Source organism: Numenius arquata, chromosome W (genome assembly GCF_964106895.1).
Source record: "Numenius arquata chromosome W, bNumArq3.hap1.1, whole genome shotgun sequence".
Lineage (NCBI taxonomy): Eukaryota > Metazoa > Chordata > Aves > Charadriiformes > Scolopacidae > Numenius > Numenius arquata.
The window spans coordinates 7,543,260-7,557,129 of NC_133615.1; the positions used below are offsets into that span (position 1 = coordinate 7,543,260).

Genomic DNA, 13,870 nt, shown 5'->3' on the forward strand with positions numbered 1-13,870 from the left:
TTGGTGTTAAGGAGTTTATTCCTGATTTTGGTGACATTTAGAGAAAGAGGTGAAAATTAAACTTTTGCTGTATTTAGATCAACTTCAAAATCAAGCTGCTATTTTTTTCCACAGATATTTTACCAATATATTTAGTTGACTGTCCAGAGCTTGTTTGATTCCTTTTAGCATCAGTTTCCAAATATATGTCACAATTGGAGACTATCAGAATTGTTTCTGTGATATTTTCAACTTGCTAGTAACATCTGTGTTGAAGCAAAACATCTAACAGTCTGAACTGCTTCTAAAAAGTCAACTTTAGCTTTTGTCCTGAACTTCTGAGAATGATCAAAAGCCCAGCATTCATAGACACTGCAGACACAAATAATACTTATTATTATTAATAACACTTACAATACCACATAATACTTTCAGGAACTAAATAGTATTCACTTTTCCAGTAATTTTGTGAACTTTTTACAGTCTTTCAGAATACTTTTTTCCGTATAGAGGTTAAACTCATTTTTCTGATCATGATGTTGGAATTTTTTCACAGAGAGATTTTGTGACTTGTCTTTCAAGATCTGAACTATCAAAAGATGAAGCCAGCATTTTGCATTAATAAAACAGTTTCATTTATAAACATGTTTCTTGAAACATGGATCATTCTTGGAAAAAATAAATAAATCATCCTTGAATTTTAGAAGCAGCAGCCTTAATTTTAATGCTCTGAATTTGAGTAGCCAAACATAAAGGATTAAAGCATTAATAATGAAATAAATTGAAAGAAAAATTATTCAAAAATTCTAAGCTTTACCAAAGAAAATTATCAGAAAAGAAGACATGAGGAAACCCATTTCAAATTTAGTAATAAATCTTTTAATTTACTCTCTGCAGAGGTCAGTGTAGCCTAAGGCCTTAGGAACGTAATTTTATATGTTATTCGTAGGTTTTTTTACAGGGCTTCTAAGTACATCTTTTGCACAGTTTTGGATGCTTTGACCATAAGGTGAACTGCATGTTCATCAGCAGAGACATTTTGAAAATGAAAGTAAACTGTGGCAGAGCTTAGCTGAGTATGTCATTGCAGGAAGGGTTTTTTTGGTTTTGTGGGTTTTTTAAATTGCTATTTGTAGCACCTAACATAAAAGCAGAGGGCTCCACAGCAGGAGCTTTTCTGACTTGAAATGTTTATTGTTAATGATGGGAGAAAGGACACATATCCCTGAATGCCTGAGAACATTGTAGGTTTTTCCGCAAGGAGCCCCACTGCAGGCTATTTGCCTCTTTGCTTTAATAGGACGGTCTTTGAACAAGCTTGTCTTCATTTTGAATCCAAACACACTGTCTGGTAACTGTCTCCTTCTAGTATTTCTGTTGCACTGAATGCATCAAACTGTCAGTGTTTTGTTTCAAGTTGTGCAGCATTGTAAGAAATTTTGTGAAACATTTTATAACTATTGTCTCTAAAATAGATGAAGCACTACAATTTAGCTAAGTCCTGTGTGAATAGAACAAATGCATGTTAATTATGCTCAGTGATTGTGCATTTCTCTTAGTATTAATGTGAAGTTGTCTGATGTCTAGGACATCTAGGGCTTATATAGTAGTAGTTTAACAAAGGGGAAGGAAAGGACCTGCAGTTACCTAAATTCTCCTTGGAAATCTACATTTCTGTGGGATATGCTTGCAAGTATCTAAAGGGTGGGTTGAAGGAGGATGGAGCCAGACTCTTTTCAGTGGTTCCCAGTGACAGGACGAGGAGCAACGGGCACAAGCTGGAACATAGGAAGTTCCATTCAAATATGAGGAAAAACTTCTTTACGGTGAGGGTGCCAGAGCCCTGGAAGAGGCTGCCCAGGGAGGTTGTGGAGTCCCCTTCTCTGGAGATTTTCAAGACCCACCTTGATGCAATCCTGAGTAATGTGCTCTAGGCAATCCTGCTTTGGCAGGGGAGTTAGACTAGATGATCTCTAGAGGTCCCTTCCAGCTCTGACAATTCCGTGATTCTGTGATATTATTTTAATATGAAGTGATATTAGCTTTTTGTGGACATGTGCCTTGGAATGAAAACTACAGTAATATATCAGCTTGCTGTTTCTCTCCCAAAAAACGCATGCCTGGAATCCCTGCAGAGCCCTTGCAGCACATAATTACCACAATTGGCAGAGTCCTGTGTCCTCAAAGGAGAAAGGGAGCGTATTGTGTTAGCTCTACTTCTTCCACCTTTTGAGGGCTTTTTCTATCAATTTAATTTGTGTTTATTTCTCTTCAGACTGCATGGAAGGAATGTAGGAGCTCACTGTTGGTATTGTATTCATACTCTCTTAAATTTTCGATGTGGGAAGTGGCAGCTATGCATTAGGCATCTGTATAATGAGAGCAGCAGAAGAAATTCTGCCTGTCTCAAAAACACAAGAATATGTCAAAAGACTCCTGATCTGTGGGTTAATGGTGACTTGTGACTACAATATGGAACCATAGCTTTCCAGTGAGATTAGTATTATGTTGACAGTAATATTTAATTATTGCATGCTATGCTGTGTGTTTTGGGAATGGTATGCAAAGGTAAATGGAAGGCTTAACTGTCCCATTACACTGAAATAACATTCATCATTGTAAAGCCAGTGAATTTCAATGAAGTATTTCACAGACTCTTTTGAGTTGCTCTTGAAATGCAGTTTCTCAGTGTATTCATTTGAACTTCACTCAGTCATTCAAATATCTTGCCAACAGCTATTTCAAATTAGTTTTATGGGAGAATAAAGGAACTTCATTTGCACTTATTTTATGCTGTCTTAATTTTCTGTTTATGGAAAGTAAAAATATAAATATAGTTCATTTATTTGTGTATGATACATTTTAGGGAAAGTTATTCATAAATTTTGACAAGAAGTATCAGACACTTATGTTCCATTCTTTCAAAAATGGTACTTACTTCTAAAAATTTGCTTTTTATTATGTCTCATATTTTTGAGCTTGGCCCTGGAGAGAGTAAAAAAAGGTGGTTTTGAGGATGAAGTCACCAGGCAAGTGCAGAGCCCCAGTGTTTGTGCGGCAGTGAAAGCAGTTTCCAGAGAGAGTGAGAACAAGCGACAATTTCCCTGCTGGCACCTTCGGTGTGGGATGCTCAGCTATGTTTTATTTAGGCCGTAGGGACCATGATGATACCACCATACAGTAAAATCGACTTGTATACTTTGAAATGGCCTTAACCCTGGTTCTCATCCTCCTGGGAGTTGTTTTCTAAGGGTCTTCTTATTTATTTTCTTACAAATAATACATCTTTCACAGATTTGCTTTGCTACTGTGTAAATGCTAAAACACCCATGCTTCCACAAAACTATATAACACATTGCTTGCGTTCCCCAATGACTTCCCTAATGCAACACTGCCACTCTCATAGTTTGTTTGCTAACCATTTCCCTTCCATCAGGCAGAATCCATCTACCATCTTTCTCTGTTGCCCCTACTTCTGTCATTGCTTTCTTTTCTTTTTCCGTGAATATCAACGGGGTGGTTACTGTCGGTACTTGAGGAACAAGATTATAAATCTTAATTGTCTCCTGCCCCAAGGCTGCCTCTTTTGCCACCTTGTCTGCTAATCTATTTCCCCTTGCAGCAATTGTGCCAGGGAGGTTTAGATTGAATATTAGGAAAAATTGCTTCACTCACTATTGCTTCACTTGCTTACTATGACTCTAAAAGAAGGTAATGCAAATTTGTGTGAATAAGAAATCAACATTTGCACTGCATCAGCATTTTGATTTAAGAGTCATTACAAATTTCACATTCTGCTGGAGGGTCAGAACTATAGACATAATGCAAATGACCCCTCCCCCAACACATATATAGGAGGCTAAAAATATCCAATGCAGGTTCAACCAGCTGTTGCAGACTATTAAAAAAGCAACATTTACCGTCAATGTTGTATCTGTATTTTGAAGCAGAATCAACAAAATTAAAGCACTGTTCAATAAAGTTAGTAGAGCAAGACAGGAACTTAGAAACGGGAGCTTAGGAACGGGAACCGAAACATAGAATCACAGAATGGTTAGAGTTGGAAGGGACCTTAAAGATCATCGAGTTCCAACCACTCATATCAGGGAAGGAATAGATGTGAATAACTATCTGCTATCCTTTGGAAAACTCTACGGGAACTTCAGAAGTACGTGGCAACAGGCAGACCTCTGGAACTCGATACCCCTGCACACCCATTCCAGCCTGGAGATTGGGTCTACATCAAATCCTGGGATTCAGAACCAATTACTGAAAAATGGAAAGGACCATTCCAGGGAGGTATCTGTAGAGTAATCAACACAAACTGTTGCATGTATGTAGACCAGAGCGGTAGGATTTCCACGGATCTGGAAGAAATTTGGAAACAGATTCCTGTTGTTATCAAATCTTGCACAAAGTAGCCAAAGATTATATGTCATGGGGATTTGAAGAACTATGGCACAAATTAACCTCATGGCTACCTAATTGGACATGGTTAAAGAATCTTTTGTGATTGTAATAGTTATAATTTGTATTTATATTTTAGCTTGTATTATGATCCAATGTTGTAGCTGTTGTAGTGAAATGTGTATGAGAATCAAGTTTGGATATTGAGACATTGGGTTTGTAAGCCCAAAGTCTCAAGAAAAGGCAGTAGTTGATGCAGAATCAACAAAATTAAAGCATTGTTCAATAAAGTTAGTACAGCAAGACAGGAACTTAGAAACAGGAGCTTAGGAACGGGAACTGAAACATATTGCAAGCCAAAGAAGAACCATATATGGTTAGACAGAGTGAGTTCACCAAGCGGTCACTGCAGGTTTTGGGGTCTACGGCCACTGAAGACCACCAGAGGGACCACCAGGACTTGACCACGCATGCATTTTATAGGAGGGGACTATGTAAATGAATTCCGAGAATCTAAATGAATATATATTACAATTCCGAGAAATTATATGTATATGTATGTGATGGTATAATATAAGCTGTGTTTTGTATAACATACAGTATGCACGCTAGGCGGAGTGATCCCCTGTGCATCCAGTGCTGTAATAAAGAATGCCTGCCTTCTAAAACTTCAAAGAGTCTTAGAGGGTTTCTTCATAGCTGGATTTTACAGTAACAATTTCAGAAACTCCTGTCTGTATTAGGTATAGCTTAAGCACATAACAAAAATGTGATCCTTGTCTTCAGAACTGTTAATATAAATAAAAACCAAGAGACAATTCTATCAAATGTATCAAATCATTATTAAAACTTACTTAATATTATGCACCTGCCCTTATAATGGATTCTCAAAGGGGGTTAGGGATTAGAATCCAGATTCTCTGAGCAAAAGAAATGGCATGCTTATACCAATGGGACTTTCCTCACTCCGGTAGGAGATTTAAGACTCATTTTCAACCCTATCACTATGGCACAACTCCTATTTGCAAATTCTGCCATTGCTACTCTTCCCAATGAGTCATATGTTTTAAGATACAGCTACTCTAGAAGACACAGAGGGCTTAAGAAAATCCCTGCACACCATTGGGTGAACTTTGTGACTTGAAGTTTCTCTCAAAGGTGATAAGATAGGGATAAGGGTGTCTTCACAAACAGGGAAGTTAACTGAAATCGCAGGAGTGAGATAACTGAAAAATAGGAGAGTTAATTGAAGCTGCAGGAGTGAGATAACTGAAAAATAGGGGTATTAACTGAAAATGCAAAAGTTAGACATCTGAAAAACTGCATAAGTTAAACTTTTATGTAATTGGCGGATTGGTAAGTCTGTACCTTCCAAGTACCTCAGCCAATGGGGAAAGGAAGAGGGTTACATGCGGCCAAGGAATTAGGATAAAATGGAGGCTGTGTCCTCCAGCAATTTGAGAGACCCCACAGGGGTATGCCCCAGTGGACTCTCCCTTTATTTGAATAAAGTCTTTCCAGGACTCCTCTGTCTCCTTTGTGAACATCGACCTCTGGCTACGGGATTTTCCGCACAAGTGGGGGCTCGTCCAGGATCCTTCCACCTTCCAGGGACGGCGGACGACGAATGGAGCTGATGGCACGCCTCACCAAAACTGCGGTGATCAGCTCCCTTTGACAGCTGCCAGTGCTGGACGACTGATTGGGTACCCAAGACTGTTCAGGAGACAGACGAGCAACGGACTGCAGAGGTCAGCAGAGAGAGACCATTGAAAATCTCACCGATGAGTACTATGGGAAATTTGGGGAGTAAAAGAGGGAGGACGCCCAGGGAGGGCAGTAAGGGAAAGTCGAGAAATAGTCTTGATGACCGGGATGATGATCCCGAAATACCCCTGGAAAGTCCCTTGGGGAGAATGTTAAGATCTTGGGGAGATCTACAGATTCACCCAGAAATAACTAAGGATACAATGGTAAAGTTTTGTTATTTTATCTGGCCTGGATATAATTTGCAAAAAGGTTTTAGATGGCCTCCTCTTGGGTCAGATGATGCTAGTCTTTGTCAGTGTTTATGCTTATACTTGAACGACACTGAAAAAGGACTTATTGAAAAAGAATGTGGGGAAATATGGCTAAAAGCGCCACCAACAGGAATTTGTGTAGTCAGAGGGAGAAGAAATAAGGGAGAGTCGGAAAATGGGAAGAGAAAAGGAACAGAGAAGGAGACGTGGGAAGAATCATTTTTCAGCAGTCCTGGCTAACCAGGGAGGTCCCAGTAGACTGGAGGCTGGATATGAGAAGGGATACAAGGAGGATCCGGGGAACTACAGGCCTGTCAGTCTGACCTCGGTGCCTGGGAAGGTTATGGAACAGATCATCTTGAGTGCCATCATGCGGCACATGAAGGACAACCAGGTGATCAGTCCCAGTCATCATGGGTTTATGAAAGGCAGGTCATGCCTGACTAACCTGATCTCCTTCTATGACAAGGAAGGATGAGGGAAAGGCTGTGGATGTTGTTTACCTGGATTTTAGTAAAGCCTTTGACACTGTTTCCCACAGTATTCTCCTGGAGAAACTGGCTGCTCATGGCTTGGATGGGCATACACTTTGCTGGGTAAAAAACTGGCTGGAGGGCCGGGCCCAGAGAGTGGTAGCGAATGGAGTTAACTCCAGTTGGCAGCCGGTCACAAGTGGTGTTCCCCAGGGCTCAGTATTGTGGCCAGTTCTGTTTAATATCTTTATCAATGATCTGGACGAGGGGATTGAGTGCACCCTCAGTAAGTTTGCAGATGACACCAAGTCGGGCAGGAGTGTTATCTGCTTGAGAGTATTGGCCAAGAAGGCAAACAGCATCTTGGTTTGTATCAGAAATAGTGTGGCCAGCAGGACTAGGGAAGTGATTGTCCCCCTGTACTTGGCACTGGTGAGGCCACACCTCAAATACTGTGTCCAGTTTTTGGGCCCCTTACCACAAAAAAGACATTGAGGTGCTAGAGCATGTGCAAAGAAGAGCAACAAACCTGGTGAGGGGCCTAGAGAACAAGTCCCATGAGGAGCGGCTGAGGGAACTGGTGTTGTTAAGTCTGGAGAAAAGGAGGCTGAGGGGAGACCTTATCGCTCTCTATAGCTACCTGAATGGAGGTTGTAGAGAGGTGAGAGTTGGTCTCTTCTCCCAAGTAACAATGATAGGACAAAAAATGGCCTCAAGTTGTGCCAGGGGAGGTTTAGATTGAACATTAGGAAAAATTGCTTCACCAAAAAGGTTATCAACCACTGGAACAGGCTGCCCAGGGAAGTGGTGGAGTCGCAATCCCTGCAGGTATTTAAAAGTGTAGACATGGCCCTTAGGGAAATGGTTTAGTGGTGGACTTGGCAGTGTTAGATTAATGGTTGGACTCAATGATCTTAAGAGTCTTTTCCAACCTAAATAATTCTATGATTCAGCCCAAAGTGAAGACACAATGTTCAGAGATCAATATAAGAGACAATCAGTACATGCTATTGCATATTACTGTGCAGTAAATTAAACTTGTGATGCTCAAAGTTTCTTTCTATGCTGATGTTTTTGTCTTATGGAAAACCACCAATTTCTTAAGTCCCTTAAGAAATCATTCTTAAGATGACAGTAACAATAAGAACCAATATCACTCAAATTGTCCTATGAAAGAGAACTTTTTTCTTAATAAGAAAGCTTAACTTCACACCATATGCTGAGGTACAATAATATTTTGTAACAGTTTTTTTAAAAAAACATCGTGGGTGCCTGTCCTTTTCTGTAAGTCAAAGCTTCACTGCAGTGTCCTGCTCAATGTGGAATATAAAATTTGTATACCAAAACTGTATACCAAATTGTGCAACTTATTTGTTACATCTCCTTAATATTTATAGTTCTAATTTAGATTTCAATGTATGCGTTTTGTATGTCAAATGCTATCAAATTAGTAAAATGTGCATGGAGAATTTAGAAAAGACAGAGTAAGAGATACAGCCATCTCACAAAATTGTCTGTGTTGATCAGTTGGTAAACATTTAAGAACTTAATATTGTAATCAGACATGTCTTCAACTCTCTTTTTACTAGTTATTATACTTCCAGAAGGAATTTAACATAATTAGAAGAGGGAAAATATATCCTGTTGTTAAAAACAGTTTGCCCATAAATCCGAGATTTGCATGACAGTTCAGTCAAGCCTTTTCATTCAGAATAGTCAAAGTTTTCCAATGGTACTGAGCAGAATCCTGATTTAACTTCTACAGTCTTGTTTTAAATAGACATAATGCTCTTCATCATCAGCGGGGTTTGAAGTTGCAACACCATCTGTGGCAGTTGCACCTTCTCATGGATGAAGTCAAAGAATTGCAATATATTCTCAGCATTCATGCTTGTTTCTCATTCATTTAAAAAGGTTGCAGTTGCACTGAAAATGAATTCTGCACAAGAAATTAGGAGGGCAGCTGAACTTTTTGCAAAATTAGTCAAGGCATGGTGAGAACTTTCTGATATTATTATGTGTGGAGGTCTTTATATGTGGCTAGAGCTTTGTCTGTCATTTAATGAGAGCACCTTCCTTGGGAGAGGAGCTAGCACTACTAGTCTAGTGTTTATTCTACTGGACTTCAGTCAACAAAAAAAGTGAATACTAATGAAAAAGAGTAGCGCAGCTGAAAAGAGATGGAACTAGAACTGCTGGTTCTACCTAACGCCTTGCTTATAAATCTAAGAGCTTGATCTTGTCATCTTCGAAAGGTCATGGAGAACAGGAGAGGTACCTGAGGACTGGAGGAAGGCAAATATCACACCAGTCTTCAAAAAGGGAAAGATGGAGGACCCGGGAAACTACAGGCCAGTTAGTCTCACCTTGGTCCCTGGGAAGGTAATGGAGCAATTCATTCTGAAAGTCATCTCCAAACTGTTGAAGAACAGGAAGTTATTGGAAGTGGTCAACACGGATTTACCAAGGGTAAATCATGCTTGACCAATCCGATAGCCTTCTATGATGTTATAACTAGATGTCTGGATGAGGGGAGAGCAGCAGATGTCATCTACCTTGACTTCAGCAAGGCTTTTGACACAGTCTCCCATAACATCCTCATTAGGAAATTAAGGAAGTGTGGGCTAGATGAGGGGGCAGTGAGGTGGATTGAGAGCTGGTTGTGTGACAGGACTCAGAGGGTTGTAATTAATGGAGCAGGGTCAAGTTGGAGGCCTGTAACCAGTGGCATCCCCCAGGGGTCAATACTTGGTCCAGTTTTGCTCAACATATTCATCAATGACCTGGAGGAGGGGACAGAGTGTATCCTCAGCAAGTTTGCTGATGATACCAAACTGGGAGGACTGGCTGACACTCCAGAGGGCTGCGCCGCCATCCAGCGTGACCTGGACAGGCTGGAGAGCTGGGCAGAGAAGAACCTAATGAGGTTCAACAAGGGCAAGTGTAGGGTCCTGCACCTGGGGAGGAAGAACCCCAGGCACCAATATAGATTAGTGATGGATCTTCTGGAAAGCACTTCTGAGGAGAAGGATCTGGGGGTCCTGGTGGATAGTAAACTATCCATGAGCCAGCAATGTGCCCTTGTCACCAAGAGGGCCAATGGGATCCTGGGCTGCATAGGGAAGAGTGTGACCAGTAGGTCGAGGGAGGTCATTCTCCCCCTCTACTCTGCACTGGTGAGGCCACAACTGGAATACTGCGTCTAGTTCTGGGCTCCCCAGTTCAAGAGAGACAGGGAACTACTGGAGAGAGTCCAGCGTAGGGCAACTAAGATGATTAAGTGACTAGAGCATCTCCCTTATGAGGAAAGGCTGAGAGAGCTGGGCCTCTTTAGCCCGGATAAGAGAAGGCTGAGGGGAGACCTTATTAATTCTTATAAGTATCTAAAGGGCAGTTTGAGGGAAGATGGAGCTGGACTCTTTTCAGTGGTTCCCAGTGACAGGATGAGGGGCAACGGGCACAAGCTGGAACATAGGAAGTTCCACTTAAATATGCGGAAAAACTTCTTTACGGTGAGGGTGACAGAGCACTGGAAGAGGCTGCCCAGGGAGGTTGTGGAGTCCCCTTCTCTGGAGATTTTCAAGACCCACCTTGATGCAGTCCTGTGTAATGTGCTCTAGGCAATCCTGCTTTGGCAGGGGAGTTGGACTAGATGATCTCTAGAAGGTCCCTTCCAACTCCAACAATTCCGTGATTCCGTGGTTTCATGACAGCAGAATCAGGCCTTTCACTTTCCCAAGATCTCAGATTTGCACATTGACAGCATCTCACAGGGAATGTTGCTCCATGGGGGGTATTGTTAAAAAAACAGCAGAGAAGATTATACAACAAGAATGTTGCATTAAGAGGCAAAATAGTTTTGGCAGAAAATAAACCCCCTTGCATTCTAACACTCCTCACCGAGGTGGGAGGCTAGGGGTGGCTAGGTTTAAATTCTGAGTGATGCCCAATTCACCACTATCAGTCCAGTCGCGTTTAATATAGTAAACTATCACGATTCTGGATACACTAATAGTGGACTGCACCTTCAGTCTAGTCATGCTAATGAACTAGCATGGCCGCACTTTAGTGTCTGGTCACATTCAGTGAGAAACCGAAATGGCTAGCTACTTAAGCAGTGCAGTTTATTTAGGCAACAGATATAAAGGTTCTTATGGTTTGCCAGTGATAAATACACTGTCTGCAAAGCACGTGCAAGTAAAAATATTGTTAATGGTACAAAGAACGTGACAAAGTTACAAACAATACAGCCTGGCTATAAATGTAAAAGGGTAACTCTCTAGAGAGATTTCTAAGTTCCCCGAGGAAGCACTCGGTATAGTCTAAGTCTTACCCACAGGCGTCCCTATGGGGGGGAAGAAAGGCTCAGCCTGTCGACTGGTCCCAGGAGTCAAAGGCAGTCCGTGATGGGGGTCCTCCTTGACTTGTTCACGATGGTGTCTTCCCTAGCATCCCCCCTTTCTTGGGCTATTTTTATACTTTTTTTACCTTCAAGGTGGAGTTTGAGTGACTCTAGTCATAAATACCTTTATTATGATTGATGTAAAATTCTCTCACCTCGCATTTAAAGGTATAGTTTATGAAAAATTCAGGGCGCAGACTCAAGGAGGAGTGGTCGCACCTTGGAGGCGGGTAGCCTTCAGGCTGGAGGTGTGTTTTGTTATTATAATGACATTATAATGAGCAAAGTTCGCACAAAGGACAGCATTTCATCAAAATTTGACAGACTGTTGGCCCAGGGTAGCAAGCATGCTGCTTATCACTTCCACAGGATCACCTTGTTCCCATTCCGCTGTGTAATCACAGTGCTTGGCCGTGGAATCTTCATTCCACTCCATCCTCCGTGTTGCTTTTGCAAGCAATATTGTTCAGGGAGTCATAGATGTAGCGGATTCCTTGCATACCAGCTGCTGCTGAGTTCCACCCTGGAAACGTTTTGATTTTATACCTTTCCTTAATGTGTGAACAATGCTATATATTTTTAATAAAAATTATATTTTAGGAATTATTCCACATTATCCACCCCGTGACTATAGTCACTCAAGCTCCACAATATTCAAAACTGATTGGGAATATCACAGATGCTCTTGTGTTGAGGGTTGTCGAGTACAAGTATATCTTGTGGAGCTATCAAGTGAGTTAAATTTTTCATCATAATCCAAAGTCTAACATACAAAGCGATTGTCAAAGCAAAACACAGTACAGTGAGTATTAACAAAACAACAACAGGGTGGAGCATCTTGTTAAGGATTCCTGTAGTTGTCGGCGACCATCCAAAAAGAGTGTCCCACCATTCATGTTCTCCATCTTTCTTGACTCTTTCCAACACTCGGTGTATCTCCTCGACATCGTGATGGACAGTAATCAGAGTCTTTTGTCCATTTTCTTGGGCTTCTTTCAACAGTCGCTTCAAGTCATTATGTTGTAGCAGCTTCTTTACCAATGTAATGTTCATCCCAATAGGCACAAATAATAAATGACAAATTAGCATATAGTTAGACTGTAGCAATTGGTAAGATGTGACAGGAGCTGAATAATTGAAATCACATCCAACAATGTTAGTAAAGTTACAAGCACAAAGATTTGAGTGATTATTCATATCTACTGCTACGTTATCTATAAACACAAAACTACAAGGAGATCTCATGCAGACACACCCTTTCCCAATATATACAAGCACAGTTTCTGGAATTTCATCAGGACGTATCTCAAAATGACAAACATTTTGGTCGGTGTCAAGACAAATGTCTTGTGCCTTGAGGGTATTACTCTCACAAATGAATCCTTGTTGGTCTCGTGTGATGCATGCATCAACATCAACAGTTTGCCATTTATTTTTATTGTGTTGTGCCCACACTCTATGTTCTATTGGATAGAGTATGGCTCCTTGGTGATTCAACCCCAGCGCAATGATTGGGTATATGGTGTGTACCGAAGCATTGAGTATTGTTAAGACGAAAGCAGTGGCTTTGCTCTCAGTGGGATCGTTGGTGAAATGAACCAGATACCACCAGGACTGAAATTACTTTTCAAACTCAATTGCATTATCCCATATTACTTTTCGAATTTCGGTGGGCAAAGTGCTTTCTTTGCCTTCCCTTATAATTGCGGCTGCCATCGATTGCATCCGCAGTTGGGCTTGGATACAACTAAGAGCCAATGAAATATTGTTTTGGGCCGTATCAAGTGCATTTGTGATCAGCTGGTGGTCCTTTTCATTTGTTTCTTCCCACTGAGGTAATATATTTGATAAAAGCCATTGGTGGTTCCCCAAGGCTGATAAAGAAGACTGTAGGGGATGTGTCAACCTGTTTAGATCAGCAGTGGTTGCGGCTAGTTTGTAGGCAAGCACTTCAGCATCTATACTATTTAGGACTCCCAATCCCGTTCCTAAGATACCAGTCACATCTCTCTTCAGTCGTTGTGAAAAGGTCAGGGTTCATCTATGCAACCATGCTGACCACCCAGCATAAGATGTACCTAGGAATGGCGAGCAGGTAGGTTTGATTGCAGAGATATTAATTTGCATTGATAATTCTACTCGTTTGAGGGAATATGTTGGGTTAAACAGTATTTGCTGCTGACCTGTGTCTTTAATAACATAAGGGCCAATGTTGAAGGTGTAAGGAGTTAGACTAATGGGTGGTTGAGTAGGTACACCTTCAGGGATTTGTTGGGGTGTAGGTTCTGTTTCCCTTTTGGCAGGTTCAGACGTAATTGTGTCAATCATAAATTCAAATAATAACTCTGTGCCTTGGTAACCCCACAGGCAATACACTACAATAGGCTTGGTAAAAGTAAAATTGTGCCAGCAATCTGAATTTGACTCTATTATTTTATAGCATTCAGTATTATGTTTTTCTGGTTTGGTGGAGTCTACATAGATTGTTTTAATTTCGGTTGGTCTGTGATGAGTAGACCCATTGATTACTCGGCAACTAATTTGTATTTCCTTTCTGGGGATGGCTTCAAGTTTAGCCATTTGGAGTG

At 41.0% G+C, this 13,870-nt stretch overlaps 1 pseudogene; it reads right to left on the reverse strand.

Moving 5' to 3' along the window:
- Positions 1-5,943: 5,943 nt before the first annotated feature.
- On the reverse strand, positions 5,944-13,610 carry LOC141476753 (uncharacterized; annotated as a pseudogene).
- Between the last annotated feature and the right edge of the window lie 260 nt (positions 13,611-13,870).